Genomic DNA, 18,601 nt, shown 5'->3' with positions numbered 1-18,601 from the left:
GAGGTCTTGAGGAAGAGGCGTCGAGAGACGGAGGCGAGAGCCAACGACTTCGTCGGGCGCTCCAGGATGCACTGCAGAAAAGAAAGAGCTAGAGGAAGAAATTGAGAATCTAAGGCAGTCCTGGTTAAGGGATGGAGTAGATAATTCTAGGTCGGAGGGAGCAGGGCCTCCTTAGAGCTCTTTTCGTCTTTCTGTCTTTTCATGTATTTACTTCCCTTTTTATCGTTTTGCCTTTCTTTCCTTGGCCTTCCGGCTTTGTAGCGTGTATATTGGAAATGGAATGAAAAGGATGTTTTGTGTTACCTCGTCCGTGCGTTGCACTAAATTGCTGTCCGCCAACTTTTCTTGTCGTTTGACCTGTCTGATGTAGACGTCGTTGGGGGGCACCCGGTCGTCAATGCGTTAGCTCGTCTTTCTCGTCGTACGTGGCTGCAAGCCCGAGCTTGGCCGTCCGGGCTCTGCAATACTTCGGGGATGTCATTGTCTTCCTAACCGATGTCGAAAGTCTTTTTAGAGGCCGGAGGTGTTCGGTAGGAACTCCCCGTTTCAGTTGGGATGAAGTCCTTTAGGTCTTTTGGTGCGGTTCATCCTTCATCTGTTCCCGTCATAGTTCGTCATCCTTCCTTTTTAATTTTTCTCCTCTTCTCAGAGTGAGGGCCCTCCCCTCGCTTTTCGTGGGGTTGCATAGAAGCAAGGAGGTGCCGCTGAGGGGCCTTTTCCTTTCATCCGATCTTATTGAGCGGCCTGGTTTCGCCACCATCAGCCCTTGCTGCAGAAGTCGCAGGTGGAGCCCGGCTCCCGTAGGAGTTCGAGTGGGGTCTTCCTTGGCGTTGTGCACGAAGTCTGGCTCCCGTAGGAGTCTGGGTGGAGTCTTCCTTGGTGTCGTGGATGGAGCCCGGCTCCCGTAGGAGTCCAGGTGGAGTCTTCCTTGGTGTCGTGGACCGAGCCCGGCTCCCGTAGGAGTCCGGGCCTTCCACTTTGCTCGAGCCAAGGCGAGGTTCTCCTCCCATTCCCGGCTTGACTGTGGGGGCGCGTTAGGGCGCTGTAAGGCCTCTCCCCCCATCCGGTCTAAAAGAATCGGGCCTTTGACTTTGCTCATGTCAGGACGAGGTTCTCCTCCTGTTCCTGACATGGCTGTGGGGGCACATTAGGGCGCTGTAAGGCCTCTCCCTCCATCCGGTCTAAAAGAACCGGGCCTTTGACTTTGCTCATGTCAGGACGAGGTTCTCCTCCTGTTCCTGACATGGCTGTGGGGGCACATTAGGGCGCTGTAAGGCCTCTCCCCCCATCCGATCTAAAAGAACCGGGCCTTTGACTTTGCTCATGTCAGGACGAGGTTCTCCTCCTGTTCCTGACATGGCTGTGGGGGCATATTAGGGCGCTGTAAGGCCTCTCCCTCCATCCGGTCTAAAAGAACCGGGCCTTCAACTTTGCTCATGTCAGGATGAGGTTCTCCTTCTTTTTCTGACATGGCTGTGGGGGCACATTAGGGCGTTGTAAGGCCTCTCCCTCCATCCGATTTCGAGATAGTCGGACTTTCATTTTAGGTATGTTTGGACGGGGTTCCCCCCGTTCCTAGCATAACTTTGTTTCGAGCGTTTGGAGGGGTCACATCTAGTCATAATAAATCCACGCCAGATGGGAAGAGTACGTCAAGTAGAAAGAAATTTAGATTCAAGGTAAAATCGTAAGTGATACATTTACAGATTTTTCGAGTTCCACGGTCGCGGGTGGTCCGCTCCTCCTTGAGGCCCTCCGGTGATGGAGTCGATGGTCCCGATGGGAGGCCGGTCCCCGGGTTGCTCCTCCCTTCTTGGTGGTTCAGGCTACGGAAGGGCCCTTGGCCGATCTCCTCTACCCTCGGGCCTGCGTCGGATGAACCTGTCGAGTCAACCTCGCCGAATGAGCTCCTCGATCTCGTCCCGGAGCTGGATGCATTCCTCTGTGTCGTGGCCGTGGTCGCGGTGGTAGAGGCAGAACTTGTTGGGGTTGCGCTTCCCGGGGTGTGTGCGCATCCTCTCCGACCTAGGGAGCTGCTCCCTGACCTCCATCAATACCTGGGCCTTCGAGGCGTTGAGGGGGGCGTAGTTGCGGAATCTCCCTGGTGGGGAACCCCGCCGAACCCCGCGATCCGGGCTTCTCTGCCTGCGCGCCCGGGGTGGAGTATGGGCGCGCTTATGCCCAGGAGGGGATCGAGAACGCAGCCGGGCTTCCTTTGGCCTTTTTTCAATTGCGGACTTACTCAAGTCTCCCGCTTGCCGCTCCCTCGCCGTCTCTTCATCCTTCATTTTGAAGGCTTCTTCCGCTCGGGCGTATCCTTCAGCCCGGACCAGCAAATCAGCAAAATCCCTGGGATACTTCTTCTCCAGGGAGAACAAAAGATCATTCTTCTGAAGGCCACCCTTCAGGGCGGCCATTGCGACTGATTGGTCCAAGTTCCGGACCTCCAACGCCGCGATGTTGAAGCAGTTGATGTAGGCCCGAATGGACTCCCCTTCCCTTTGCTTGATGTTGATGAGAGACTCCGAATCCTTCCGGGGGCGCCGGCTGCTGACAAAATGGGCCACAAATTGGTGGCTCATTTGATCGAAGGAAAAGATGGTACCCGATTTCAAAGCTGAGTACCAGTTCCTCGCTGCTCCCTTCAAGGTGGACGGGAAGGCCCGGCATAAAATGGCATCAGGAGCACCGTGAAGCAACATCATCGTCCGGAAGGCCTCCAGATGATCAACCGGGTCCGAAGTCCCATCGTAGCTTTCGAACTGGAGAAGCTTGAAGTTTGGCGGGATCGGTTCCTGCATGATCATTTGGGAGAAGGGAGGGTCAGTACAAATATCCTCACCATAAGCGGAGGGCGCATGGCGGAGTTCTTCGATCCGCCGGTTCATCTCCTGGAGCCTCCGGTCCAGAAAATCCTCTCGACTTTGAGTCTCGAGGGTCCTCTGGCAGAACGGGGGCAGGGATCTTCCAGGGGTGGAGTCATGGTCTGATTGAGGGCTCTCTACCCTCGGGTTCATTTTTCCAGGAAGGACGGGGCGGCTGGCCCAGGTGGCCCGCCCCGCCGTCGGATTCTGGTATTCCGGGGATGCCCTTTTCGGGCGTACCGATGTCTGCGGCTGCTGCTGCTGCATAGCTTGCACAGCCTCGGTGAGGCCTCTGACATGCTGTGCCAGCAGGTCAAACTGCTCCGCGCCGACCACCGCCGCCGGAGGAGGAGGAGGAGGTTGAGAAACAGGAGGGGAGGCCGGAGCCTGAGATCTGGCCGTGGAGGCCGTGGACCGTCGCGTGGACGCCTTGCGAGGAGGCATCAAGTATGGATCCCATGGGGGGAAACAAGGAGTGGGTGTCGGAGGAGACGATCGGGGGTGGCTCCGTTGAACGCTCCTTCAAGAACAAGGGTGCCGCGAAGACACAGACCCTTCCTCCAGCGCCAATCCTGTTGGTGCAAAAATCCGCTTGCGCCGGAGAAGCTGGAGTCGAGGAAGTCGCGGTCGCCGCCGGGACCTGCAAAGGAAGTCTAAACCGGAAGTGGGGTTGCTCCAGCAAGACCCTCCGACGCTCAAGTCAGTTCTCTGCCTCAACAAGAATGGAGTGCTCGAACGGAGAATTTAGCAGAGTTTTTAGATGAAAGATGAGAGCTTATCGAATAACGTATCTGGAGCTCCCTTTTATAGGCGGAGGGGGCAGTAGCCTGATAACGACATCTGTAACCGTCTGGCAGTCGGTTGCCCAGGGTTAGGCGAAGTTTGCTGCGAAGAGTAGTGGAGTGGACCCGTGGCTATCACCGGGGTGTGCCACGTGGAGTCTGCCGCGGGGAGTGGAGCGGCGTCTGTTGTCGCGACTTGCCAGTAGATAGGAGAATCACGCGGTATCCATCGCAGGAAGTCGAGCAGGATCGTGGCCGTTATTGTGGCCTGCCAGAGAGTGATGGAGCTGCGTGAAATCTGCCGCAGGAAGTGGAGCAGGATCGTGGCCGTTATTGTGGCCTGCCTGGGAGTGCAGATCCGTCGGCTGAAGTTCGGCAGCGGTCGGGGCTGATGACGGAGTCTGGCTCCCGTAGGAGTCAGGGCGGGGTCCTCCTTGCGGTTGGAGTTGTCGGCGGAGTCCGGCTCCCGTAGGAGTCCGGGCGGAGTCCTCTCGGAGTTGAGGTCGCGGGCGGAGCCCGGCTCCCGTAAGAGTCTGGGCGGAGCCCCCGCAATCAAAATCAGGTGCGAAGTCCGACTCTCGTAGGAGTCCGGACGGATCTTACCGGCAGTCGAAGTTGGCGACGGAGCCCGACTCCTGTGGGAGTCCGGGCGGAGTCCCCCTTGAGGTTGGAGTCGTGGGCGGAGTCTGACTCCCGTGGGAGTCCGGGCGGAGTCTGTCTGCAGCCGTTGGAGTCAAGGACGAAGCCCGGCTCCCGTAGGAGTCCGGGCGGAGTCTTCCTGCAATTAAAGTCGAAGGCGAAGTCCGGCTCCTGTAGGAGTCCGAACAAGGCTTACCGGCAGTTGATGTTGAGGATGGAGCCCGGCTCCCGTAGGAGTCCGGGCAGAGTCCCCCTTGAGGTTGGAGTTGTCGGCCGAGTCTGGCTCCCGTAGGAGTCCGGACGAAGTCTGTCTGCAGCCGTTGAAATTGAGGATGAAGCCTGGCTCCCGTAGGAGTCCGGGCGGAGTCTTCCTGTAATTAAAGTTAAAGGCGAAGTCCGACTCCCGTAGGAGTCCGGACAAGGCTTACCGGCAGTTGATGTTGAGGACGGAGTCCGGCTCCCGTAGGAGTTCGGGCGGAGTCTACTTGCGGTTGAAGTTGTCGGCGGAGTCCGGCTCCCGTAGGAGTCCGGACTAAGTCTGTCTGCAGCCGTTGGAGTCGAGGACGAAGCCCGGCTCCCGTAGGAGTCCGAGCGGAGTTTTCCTGCAATTAAAGTCGAAGGCGAAGTTCGGCTCCCGTAGGAGTTCGAACAAGGCTTACCGGCAGTTGATGTTGAGGACGGAGCCCGGCTCCTGTAGGAGTCCGGGCGGAGTTCCCCTTGAGGTTGGAGTTGTCGGCGGAGTCCGGCTCCTGTAGGAGTCTGGACGAAGTCTGTCTGCAGCCGTCGGAGTCGAGGACGAAGCCCGGCTCCCGTAGGAGTCCGGGCGGAGTCTTCCTACAATTAAAGTCAAAGGCGAAGTCTGGCTCCCGTAGGAGTCCGAACAAGGCTTACCGGCAGTTGATGTTGAGGACGGTGCCCGGCTCCCGTAGGAGTTCGGGCGGAGTCTACTTGCGGTTGAAGTTATCGGCGGAGTCTGGCTCCCGTAGGAGTCCGGACTAAGTCTGTCTGCAGCCGTTGGAGTCGAGGACGAAGCCCGGCTCCCGTAGGAGTCCGGGCGGAGTTTTCCTGCAATTAAAGTTAAAGGCGAAGTCCGGCTCCCATAGGAGTCCGGACAAGGCTTACCGGCAGTTGATGTTGAGGACGGAGCCCGGTTCCCGTAGGAGTTCGGGCGGAGTCTACTTGCGGTTGAAGTTGTCGGCGGAGTTCGGCTCCCGTAGGAGTCCGGACTAAGTCTGTCTGCAGCCGTTGGAGTCGAGGACGAAGCTCGGCTCCCGTAGGAGTCCGGACGGAGTTTTCCTGCAATTAAAGTTGAAGGCGAAGTCCGGCTCCCGTAGGAGTCCAAACAAGGCTTACCGGCAGTTGATGTTGAGGACGGAGCCCGGCTCCCGTAGGAGTCCGGGTGGAGTCCCCCTTGAGGTTGGAGTTTTCGGCGGAGTCCGGCTCCCGTAGGAGTCCGAACGAAGTCTGTCTGCAGCCGTCGGAGTCGAGGACGAAGCCCGGCTCCCGTAGGAGTCCGGACGGAGTCTTCCTGCAATTAAAGTCAAAGGCGAAGTCCGGCCCCTGTAGGAGTCCGAACAAGGCTTACCGGCAGTTGATGTTGAGGATGGAGCCCGGCTCCCGTAGGAGTTCGGGCGGAATCTACTTGCGGTTGAAGTTGTCGGCGGAGTCTGACTCCCGTAGGAGTCCGGACTAAGTCTGTCTGCAGCTGTTGGAGTCGAGGATGAAGCCCGGCTCCCGTAGGAGTCCGGGCGGAGTTTTTCTGCAATTAAAGTTGAAGGCGAAGTCCGACTCCCGTAGGAGTCCAAACAAGGCTTACCGGCAGTTGATGTTACGATCGGAGCCCGGTTTCTGTAGGAGTCCGGACGGAGTCCTCCTGGAGCTGATTCTACTGAGAACTTTGGCTGTGGGTATTTTATACCCAACAGTAAGCATGGGATCAACTCCGGTAACTGGATCGCCATCAACTGATAGTCCAATAAGGATGCTGACATCCTGTAAAGTGATGGTTGCCTCACCAAATGGAAGATGAAATGTGTCTCTGGATGCCATCTCTCAAGCAAAGCAGTAATAAGACCAACATCCATCTGTATACGATCAATCTGATATACTCCATAAAATCTCAGATATCGTAAATAATCTAACACTCTATGTGGGATGTCCTCTGTCCTCTAGTAGTCAGATCGGATCGTCGTAGACGAAGGTGTCTGGGCTCCTGTAATAAAATATAATAATTAGATAACGTACATGACTTTTAAAATAAAAATTTAAATAGTAAATAGGATTGTAATGCTTACGCCGCCATCTAAAATAGTCTGTGATCGATGGTGCTCCTGCAATGTAAGAATACTGCTATCTCGAGGATCGAGATACCGCAGATCGTAAGCCATAATATACTAATGAATCTAAAATAACGATATTATCATAGATGTATTAAAAAATAAGACACAATATATTTTAAAAAAATATATTTTTAAACACAATATTGTCACACAATACAACTTAAATACAAAATTTAGTTCATCTCAAGATATTAAACACGTAAATTCAAATATAATCTCACAGAAATACATAAAACAATGACGAAAATAAATCTTCAAAGCCTTTAATTTCTTCCACTGCTTGAAGTTGAAGTATCCTAGGACAGCGACGGCAGTCATGATCCTGTTCCCTACAAATACCGCAGTGGTTCTTACTTCTTATTTGCTTATCATACATCTCATTTCGTAGTCTCGTTGACTTTGGTCTACCTTTCTGCTTGGGTCTCAAACAATGATGATCAGGAATATATTTGAACATACGTGTATGCATCCAATAATCTTCATGTGGTAATGGATTAAAATCATCGCTCCAAGCATTCATATATGCTGTAATTGTATATGCATCATCCACAAAATCACTAAAATGTACAGCAATTTCTTAACACACAGCTAAAATATGTGAATATGAATATTTGTACATGCTCCACTTTCCACAATAATATTTTTTTTCAGCTAAAGTAACCGTATGAAAATTTTCTCCACCTCGTAACCCTCCGCTTGCTCTCCTCGTAAGCACTTCATATATACCTCTTTGAAGGTTGAATGCTGTTACTCGGTGCTGGTTAGCTTTAACTTGATCTTCAGCAATCTTAATTGCAACATGAGGAGTAAAAAGATTATTTGGATTTTCCTCTACATATCTCAAGGCTTGGGCATGCCTCGTATTGAAGTATTTCACAAGATGATAAAATGTCATTTGAACACAAGCTATAATTGGCACATTTCTAGCTCCTCGTAAAATACTGTTAAAAATCTCCGATAAATTTGTAATTAAGACACCATAGCGCGGGCCATCATCATGTGCCAACGTCCACTTCTCCTTTTCTATCTCGGACAACCAGCTCCAAGCCTCTTCATTCACTGTTCTGATCCTACCCATGATAAAGTTGAACTTGCGAACTTGATGAGCGCTTCCTGCATGCCATATTGCTCTTTTCAACTGCACATTTTTGAAATGAGTGTTGAAATTACTGCAGATATGTCTTAAATAGTATCAATGATAGGCACATGGTAGACTCCATCCAATAGACTCATCTGCGATGGCATTTAATATATCTGGATGCCTGTCAGAAATTAAACATATTCCATTTCTATCTTTAACGATATATGTTCTGAGCTGGAAAAGAAACCAACTCCAACTTGCAGTCGTCTCCTCATCCACAATTGCATATGCTAATGAAAATATCTCATTCTCTACATCAATTTCTGTTACAATTAACATCTTACCTTTAAATTTTTCATACAAGTGCGTGCCATCAATGCTGATTACAGGACGGTAGTGCGTAAAACCCTGGATAGATGGTTTGAAAGCCCAAAAAATATAATTTAAAACTCGGACATTGGAATTCACAGCTTGAAAAAAATTTCATGAAATAACTGTACCGGGATTTGCATGTTGAAGTGCAGCCATATAATAAGGTGATTTAGCATAAGACAGCTCCCATTCTCCATAAATATCAACCAATGCCTTCTGCTTTTCACACCATGCTTTCCTATATGACACTGTATATTGAAATTGATCATTAACGGCCGCCATAATAGCTTCAACTTTAACACCGAGATCTTTCTCAACAATATGTCAGACTAATGTGCTAATCATCCTTCCACTGACATGTTTGTGGTCTCGACTCAATCCCGTAAACAAACAAGTGTGAGGATCCTCATATTTTGTGATTTGAAAATATCCATATTTTTTCAACAATGCAGCACGAAGCCTCCATTTACAATGTTGAACATTATCTGATGATGCACATCGTACGGACCATAATTTTGAATGCGACTGAACTACATTGTATGTCCGATGCTTCATAATGTGATAAAGATCAACAGCTCTCCTTACATAATCTTTACTCTCAAACATTAGATCTTAAGAAAATTCAGTCATCGAGGAGTCCCAAAACTGATTGTCAGAGTTCAATCTTCGACCAGCACTAACACAACCACCATCATCTAAATTTATATCGTTAAAATATTATGGAAGTTCGTGCAAATGAGGTTGAGGTTCTTCCACATTAATATTAGCCTGAACATCTTCATCATCATTCTCATCTTCATCATCATCATCATTACTGCTACTGTCCTCATCCGTCCAACAGTCTTCATCTCTATTTTCATCTGACTCAAAACCTAGACTATCAGAATTTATTCCACCGACTATCCAGTCATCGTTTCCTATATGAGTGTCGTCTCTCGCACTTACCACTACTTCTAGCAAAAGAGAAGTCACCATAGTAGAAGACACAGGAGAAGTCACCATAGGACTTGGAATAATTGGACAACTAGGACCGGCAGTAGTGGAATGTTGTTCTGCAAAAATGGCCTCAACACTATCGGTTTGCACCATAGGAGTTACGAAAGGTGAGGAAGGCCCAACATTATTGTCCGCTTGAGTTAAAAGCCGACTATGGTATCCAAAGCTTGGTACATCTTCTTTTTCAATATATAATTCTAAAAATCGACATTCTGAATATTTCAAAGAAAAGATCAGTATTTCTTCGATATCTTCATCATCATCAATTGGAACCAAGATATATTTACTCTGCATTAACTGTCCCGACAGATTAGGAGATTTTCATTTCAATTTTATTTCATATTTTTCTTTGTCTATAGGAATACTGTTGTATGAATGATCCAATAATTCTTGACATGATAATGATGAAGATACTCTAATCATCCGATTTGCAGGGTGACTGTACTGCATACCAGTTTCATTATTCTGTATCATGCAATCATAATACAATAGTACACGAACTCGAGTACTGGCCATTTTCTCAGAGAAACCTACGATAAAATCCAAATCAAAATATTTAATATTATTAATTATTTTATCGTTTCAAAAGATTTACATGATACATGCATTATATCATCAACAAATAGGTACAGATAGATCCTATCCCATTTGAAAATTGCATTAATTCTACAGATTAATTATATTAATCAAACGATACGCAAAAAGGACCGAAAGAAATTTTGGCAGTATTTCCCCATAGTTCTCACCACACGACTCAAAATGTGTGAGGAGAACTAAAAAAAAATACTGTCCGAAATTTCTCTCGAACCCTCCGCATATCATTCGAATAATGTAATTATCTATAGAATTAAATGCAATTCCTAAACTGTCCAAACTGGACAATCAATTGATCAATGTATATATTTTATGGTATCCATATAAAAATATATATTTTATACGGATAACGTAGAATATTCTACATTGGTCAATTGACGGGTCTACATTTTCATGAAATGTAATATATTTTAAAATTTTTAAAATACGATCGAATTGAATTTTAAAATACATTTGAATCTAATGAGATAAAAATAAAAATAAAATTAAAAAATAAAAAAAATAAAAAAATTGAAATAGACGGCCCGTCGCGGGGGCTGTCGCGGAGCCGCCGTCGGGAACCGTCACAAAGCGACCGCCGGAGCCCGTGGGGCCCGCCGCCATCGCAGCCCGTCGCCATCGCGGCCCATCGCGTGGGACCCACCGTATCCCACCGCCGGAGAAGGGGAGGGTCGGGGCCCGCCACAGGGGGCCGCCGCCGCGCCACGGTGGGGCTCGCCACCCCGGCCCCCCCTGCGATGGGGCCCGCCGCCCGACCCCCACAGGGCCGCCGTCGGGGCCCGCCGCTGGAGAAGGGGAGGGCCGGGGCCTGCCACAGGGGCCGCCGCCGGGCCCCGGTGGGGCCCGCAGCCCCCCCGACGGGGCCCGCCCACGGCCGCATGGGCCGCCACCGTCGGGGCCCGCTGCCACCACCATCGTCGGGGCCCACCGCCGGCCGTCTATCGCCGGCGGCCAAGGAAAAAGAGGGAGAGAGAGAGGAAGAGAGAGAGAGAGAAAGAGGGAGAGAAGGGGGTCGGGGCCCGCCGTTGGGGTGCGTGGCCCACCGCCGGCCGTCTGTCGCCGGCGGCCAAGGAAAAAGAGGGAGAAAGAGAGGAAGAGAGGGAGAGGAAGAGGGAGAGGAGGGGGTCGGGGCCCGCCGTCGGGGCGCGTGGCCCACCACCGGCCGTCTATGGCCAGCGGTCAAGGAAAAGGGAGAGAGAGAGGAAGAGAGAGAGAGGAAGAGGGAGAGGAGGGGGTCGGGGCCCGCCGTCGGGGCGCGCAGCCCACCGTCGGGGTGCACGGCCCACCGTCGGGGTGCGCGGCCCACCGACGGCCGTCTGTGGCCGGCGGCCAAAGAAAAGGGAGAGAGAGGAAGAGAGAGAGAGAGAGAGGAAGAGGGAGAGGAGGGGGTCGGGGCCCACCGTCGGGGCATGCGGTCCGCCGTCGGGGCGCGCGGCCAGCCGCCGGCCGTCTGTCACCGACGGCCAAGGAAAAAGAGAGAGAGAGAGAGGAAGAGAGAGAGAGAGGAAGAGGAGGGGGCCGGGGCCCGCCGTCGGGGCGCGCGGCCCACTGCCGGCCGTCTGTGGCCGATGGCCAAAAAAAAGGGAGAGAGAGGAAGAGGGAGAGGAGGGGGCCAGGGCCCGCCGTCAGGGCGCGGGGCTCGCCGCCGGCCGTTTGTGATTGGCGGCCAAGGAAAAGGGAGAGAGAGAGGAAGAGAGAAAGAGAGGAAGAGGGAGAGGAGGGGGCCGGGGCCCGCCGCCGGGGCGCGCGGCCCGCCGCCGGCCGTCTGTGGCCGGCGGCCAAGGAAAAGGGAGAGAGAGAGGAAGAGAGAGAGAGGAAGAGGGAGAGGAGGGGGTCGGGGCCCACCGCCGGGGTGTGGGCCCGCCGTCGGGGCGCGCCGCCCGCCGCCGGCACGCGGCCCGCCGCCGGCCAACGAAAAAGAGGGAGAGAGAGAGAGGAAGAAGGAGAGGGAGAGAGGGAGAGGGAGAGAGAGGAGGCAGCTCACCGCCGCCGAGAGCTCGCCGCCGTGCCGCCGGAGAGACGCCGGAGAAGGGAGAAGAGAGAGAAGGGAGAAGGAGAGAAGAAGAGGGGGGGAAGGAGAAAACGTCATTCTCTTTGGTATTTTTTTTTTTCTGATTTTTTTAAATTTTTTTCTTAATTTTTTTAATTATTTTTTTGTGATTTTTTAATAAATAAATTTAATAAAATAATGAGGATAGTAATTTGAATGATAATTTTTAATTTAAATTAAAATTAAATTTTTTTTAATTTATAATTATAATTTCTATTTTATTATCTTTTTTTTATTTACTTCTTTTATGACTTTTTTTTTGAAATTTAATTTAAAATTATTATAATTTTAGTTTTCTTCCATTTTTATCTTTTTGGCATTCTATTACATATTTTTTTTCTTTATTTAAAATATTTTTTAAATAATTATATTTAAATTAATTTAGTTATTTAAAATGATATTTTTTATTTCAATTATAATTATAATTTTTATTTCTTAAAATTGAAAATTATAAATTTTGTTTTTCAATTAGAATTACAATTTTTATTTTTTTTCAATTCTATTTTTTTCTTTTTTTTCTTTTTTTAGGATATTTTTTATTTTTTTACAATATTTTTTTTCTTTTCTTGAGATAATTTTTTTAAAAAATAATTTAAAATGGACAACATAATTTAAAATGATATTTTTTATTTGAATTAAAGTTAAAATTCTTATTTTTTTTAAGTTTAATTTATAAATTTCTTTTTTTTCACATTTTTTCCTCATTTTTTCAGTTTTTTATGCATTTATTTTTTTATCAAAATTTAATTCAAATTAAAAATTTATTTTTTTTAATTTAAATTTGTAATTATATAATTTTTCTATTTTTTTCATTTCTTTCTATTTTTATGAAATTTTTTTAGGCTATTTTTTTATTTCTTTCGAATATTTCTTAAATAAATTAATTTGAATTTGAGAAAGTAATTTGAAATGATATTTTTATTTCAATTAATTTTAAAATTTTTATTTCTTTTAAATTTCAAATTATAATTTTTATTTTTTTTTTTAAAATTTTGATTTTTTAATGATACTTTTTTATTTTTTAAATTTTTTATTTTTTTGAACATTTTTGGCAAGAATTTAAAATGATGTTTTTGAATTAAATTTAAAATTTTTATTTTTTAAAATTTATATTTATAATTTTTATTTCTTTCGCATTTCTTTCTCTTTTTTTTCTTTTTCTATGATATTTTTAATTTTTTAAATTTTTAAGATTTTTTTAGATATTTTTTTAAAAAATTAATTTGAAAAAAAAATCATCTAAAATTATCTTTTTTATTTGAATTACAAATTCAAATTTTTATATTTTAAATTTCATTCAAAATTAAAATTTTAATTTATTTATTAATTTAAAATTTTAAAATTTATTTTTTTTCTATTTTTTTTCTGATTTTTTTTGGAGAAAAATAAAAAACGCCATTTTGAATGGCATTTTTAAAAACGTCATTCAAAATGGCATTTTTAAAAACACCATTCAAAATGACTTTTTTTTTTTTTTTCGAATGATGTCAACGTAGAAAAAAAGAGGTGACGTGGCAGGGAGAAAACGCCATTCAAAATGATATTTTTTTTTACATTATTTTCATAAATAAGTTAGATTTTATATTATTTATGTAAATAATTTTTTTTATATATTATTTAAGAAAAGAGCTCCATAAAGAACTATCAATTATTATCAAGTCTCACTTAACTCTCACAAATAATGCCAATTAGAGTACCACTAAACTTTAGTTTGGATGGTACCACTCGTTTCTTAGGTACGAGGTTGAGGATTCAATTCCCGTTGGAGCCGCCTTCAAAAATATGAAAGTAAAGGTAGGGATGTGGGGGTTAGCCCCTCCCATTCCAAAAAAAAATTTCCATTAGAGTTTGGTGCACCAGCAGCTTTACAAATTTATAAAACTTTTAAGTAAGTATCCTTCTGCTAGCGTTGGATGTACTCATGTTTTCGTTGTGCTATTTTCCAATTTAACTCCTACAGTGCAAATTAATGCTACATCAAATTTTTCTTTGATATCTTTCTTCCACTGTGAGACATCTAGACTATTCTCCTGTGCAGGTGCAAAAAGCATTTTATCAAAATATAGATTTATAACCCTCAAAGGTTCATTTATGGCCCTTCGTTGGTCTTTCACTCATGATGCGTGCTCCATCCCTTTCCCATAATTCTGGATCAATAGCTAATCCATGTCCTTGTTGCCACGAATCAAGGGGACACAGAGTTGCCATCCTCTATATAGGAATTCTTTATTTGATGAGTCTTAGGTTGTCATGGTCCCTTTTAAATCTTAAGGATACGTATATCCTTTATTCATTTTCATTGTTGCTACCACAACTCCAAAGAAGAAGGTTGGACGTATACCACCATATTTTATTTCACAAAAAGTAGAAGGCAAATAACACTCTCAAAAGAAAGTACGGAGTTTAGGCTTTTGACATCCAAGAGTCAAATAAAATGTCATGCTTTCCTCGAAGCCTAACTCTATGTATTAAAAGAGTAAATTGAGCACTAAGTAAATGAACTCAAATGCATCCTTTAAGCATTTGATAAGAGAGGACTGGCTCTAGATATAAGAAGATAGAGAGCGATTTTCTTCAATCCATTTTGCTGATTTTTATTGTATCTAGATTTGATTAATTTTTAAAGAGTCAATATATATTAAGAGTAAACTATCATTAAATATTTGCACATTGAGAGGATGAATTGTACTCTAAAGCGAGTATTTTCCAAAGTGTACCTTGAATTGGATAATATTTATAACTTATTTTATTTATTTTGCATGTACAGAAATCTATTTATGAAATAATCAAGACAAAACATCAACAGTAAATTAAGAGATTTTCCAACTAAAACAAGATTTTTCCACCAAAGATGGCCACAATAGTGGTAAAAGTGATAGTATTAGTACAGTAAACACATAAAGAGCTGGAAAATCCTCATTTATCCAACTGTAAGAACCATCATAACCTCCATATTTGTGTTTTCTTTGGAGCATATCTAATTGGTCAAACTTTGCTCCTTTCTTGATGTTGGTTCCCCTTTAATGGTGCTTCCATATTGAGGAGTTGTAGGGGTTGAAAGGAGGCATCAATATTGTAATTTGGCAGTGAGGTTTTGCAAGGGTGGATATTTTCAATAATAGCTCTCCATAGATAGACTTTGTAATCACAAAACTTAGTATAGTCCATGGATCTTGTTAGCCATTTATGTAGATATGGAGTATTGGTGAAAGCAAGTCATATGGTCAGCTTTGATAAACTAAGCTTTCTATATTGCAGAAGAATTTAATTATACTGATGGGCTAACTAAAAGGCAGAAGGCAAACCTTACACTCAAAAGATAGAATTACATAGCTTCATAGCTTTTTAATGGATTGTCTGGTTTTGGGAGCATAGAAGTACACTTCACTTCGTGTAATAGCCACAATAGTTGAGCCATAGTCTAGGAACATATTGATAGAGCTTTTGCCACTGGGAGCTGGATACCGAGATTCCCAAACCACCAAATATGTCATCTCCCTCGAATTGCATCTAATGATCATTATCCTACACTTATTGATACTTCTTTAGTTGCATCTTGCAAACTCCCTTGTCGCTTTGAAATTTTATGGATTTATAACCCGCAATCCAGAGATATTTTTCATTGTGTTTGGAGCATTCCCGTTGGGGGCGATGCCATGTACCGGATGAACTGTAGATCAGAGCTCACCAAGAGGACACTAAAGCATTGGAGCAGAACTACGGTAGATAATATTTTCAAAAGAACTAAGGAAATTAAGTTAGAGATTTGCACCTTAAGGATTGTGAGAGGATGCTTGACAGAAGGGAATTGGCACGTTTCATTCTTGCCTAGCTCAACATCATTCACCTCTGCAGCAACAAGAGGTCTTTTGCAGGCACAAATCCAAAGTGAAGTGGCTATAGGAAAGAAACAACAATTCCAAATTCTTCCACCGATCTAGGTGCTCAGAAGGAATGGAGAAACTATTCAATTTCCTCAAGGACCATAACGGGAACTTAATTGAGGATGAAGGTGCCATTAGAGATGAAGCTTTGGGAAAGCCAACTGGGGCTGGATCAGGCTAGGTGTGGATTCACATTGCCTGACTAGGTTGGGTCCAAGTGTGCATATTTTGGGTTCAAAATAGGTTGGGCCACATTTGGGGTCCACATGATTTACAATTAAGTCGGGTCAGGCTAGGCACAAATCACACATTGCCGGACCAAGTTGCATCTGGGTTTGACTAAGTGGGCTGGGTCAGGTTCAGGCACCACCCAATTTACCACTAGACTGAGTCAAGTTGTCCTTGACTTGGCTGTGATCACCCGGCTTATTTGCATCCTTACTTTGGAGGTATTCAGAAATTTTAGGCTAGTATCACTTGGAAAAAAAAAAGGGTTAAAATAAATATATATTTTTTTTTTTGTATATGAAAAATCTTAGGCCAGGATAAACTCCAATTTATTCAGCCCATGCCCGCGGGATGACTCTTCCTGGATACGATTGCTTTTATACCAAAACCTAGTTCGAGGACCATATTCTAAAGAAAAAGTCAAAGAGAAATTTTTTATGCACCGTAGGCCATGCAGAATCGCACGCACCGCTTATGATAATTGATTTACACATAGATCCAAAATATGATATATAAAAAAAAAAAAAATTCATCATCTCCATATGAAAATCAATCATCATGAACGGTGCATACACAAAAAAATTTTCAAAACCAAAATTGTTGATCCCAAGCCTCGTGGTTTATTGACTTCCGACCCCAACGTTGCCTGCCCCTTCCATCCAAAAAAAAAAAATGCTTTTACTTTGAGAAAAACTTCCTATAATTTTTGTAAATTCTAAGCAAACCTTACTAACGTATTCATAAGAAAATTAAACGTCTCCCAAATAACTATCATACAGACCAAAGTTCTAATCATAAAGAAAGAGATAATGGTTTCCCGAACAAAGCCAGCATAGGCAACACGCGCTTTCAATTGGCTTGGAAAATCTTTTGAAAAGATGCACTACCATTTGCCCCACCAATCTAAAGATGCCAGCATGAAAGGCCTTCACTGCTAAGAGAATGGGAGGCATATCGAAAGGTGCCTTCAAGAATCATTAGTATATGGGTGTGACCAACTAATGATAAGAGCCGTGCTAAGGCATGCGCACTACATTGGCAGCACAAAAATGGCACTCGAGTGTACTAATAGTGAAAGTTTCTCCTGGACATCATGCTTTTTATTTTATTATATATGCTATATTTTGAAGATTTTTTTCCACTCTTGACCAAGATTAATTAGTACAGAGATCAAGTACTTCCTAATGCTTCTGTAAGGCATGCAAGTGAGCCACAACATTTAAGATGTGCTAGTATTAGTAGCAAGCTCCTAAATTGGCCATTAAACGGAGGCGATGGCAATGAGGTTTATTGCGATATTTTGTTCTCCACACTACCTCAGTACTTTGGTATACTTAAAGCTATTTGGGGTTTGGATTGTATCTTTTATAAAAGAATTATGGATCTTCCATCGCGACATCAACCATTGGATGGTGCCCTGCATGGATTTTGAAGTTTTCCGATTTTTGTCTTTCGTCTGCCACCTACTAGCATAGATCTCGAAACAAATATCGCGCAATCCAATGGTTGCCATACCCAAAGGAGGAGAATCATTGATGTAAGCATTCAGATTCAGTGAGCTTATTCATAATTTTATATGGCTTTAAATCTTACGCTTCTTGTTGATTGCGCCCAGCTCAAGATCCCATACATTCTGGCTTGGTGAATTATCTATGGTTATAGATATGTTTTGATTCAAAATTAAAGCAAGACTCTGACGATTGTGAAATCTGCAAAATATCAACTGGCTTTAGCTCTATGTGCCCATACTTGGAGACTACTAAGGGGTCAGCACGGATGGGTCCATCTCAGTATCAAACAACCGTGCCATGTCTGTCCCGCAGGGCTACGACCAGATATTTTAGAGCTATTTAAAGAGCTACAGCATGGTCTTCCTGCCGCTCCCTTGTCTTTCCATGATACTCTCTCGAGACAAAATCCCTGAGAGATTTTGGCCAGAAACGCCCTTCTGAACCCTGTCCATGACTTTCTGAAGCTCTTTGGCCTCTTCCCACATGCCAAAACACACATTCTTGTTTTCCCATCTCCATTCAAAGTGTTTCTCTTTCAGTCTACATGTGTTGTCATTTGTTGTTGGTTTCTAAATACCTTTGAGCACAGACCACAAATTGACACCTATAATCTCAAAAAAAAAAAAAAAAAGCACTTGTAATATAATGGCATGCATCATCAGCTAAGATAATTGCGATAAAAAGGATATCAGCACCCTTTTCACTATCTTATTACATTTAAATAAGTAGATAAAGAAAAGAATGCCGGCATGTAAATAATTGATCTTAAATGCACAATAGAACTGCTTATCATACTATATCTGCTTTGTAGTGGAAATTCTTTGTCGGTTACATCTAAATTTTTTATGGAAAGAAGCTAATAAAGCATCTATCAAATCACTACACAAATCATCCATACAATGTATTGACTAAATGGTCGGCAAGATCTGCCCGACACCACCAACTTGTCTGTGTACCATATATACCAATCAGCTGCTATATCAACTCCATGAATTGGATAGCGATTCGTCGAGTTACCGATGGTAATACCTTTTTTTCTTAGTATGAATTTTATTTGACTATAACTGTATGCCCACTGCCAAGGTTTAATCCAGCTCTATTTTAAATGCAAAGTAATGCCAAAAATTGAGCTGAAATTTGGTGGCAAGTCATGGTAGTTGTTAATAATATTCAATAAAACAAACAAAAAAATTACATTTTTTTCAAAATTGTTTGCCTATCTATAGTTTTGTATGCATACAACAGACATATAGAATTGCCT

Source organism: Elaeis guineensis, chromosome 1, assembly GCF_000442705.2.
Source record: "Elaeis guineensis isolate ETL-2024a chromosome 1, EG11, whole genome shotgun sequence".
In the NCBI taxonomy this organism is placed as follows: Eukaryota; Viridiplantae; Streptophyta; class Magnoliopsida; order Arecales; family Arecaceae; genus Elaeis; species Elaeis guineensis.
Note: the sequence above shows the minus strand (reverse complement) of the source record.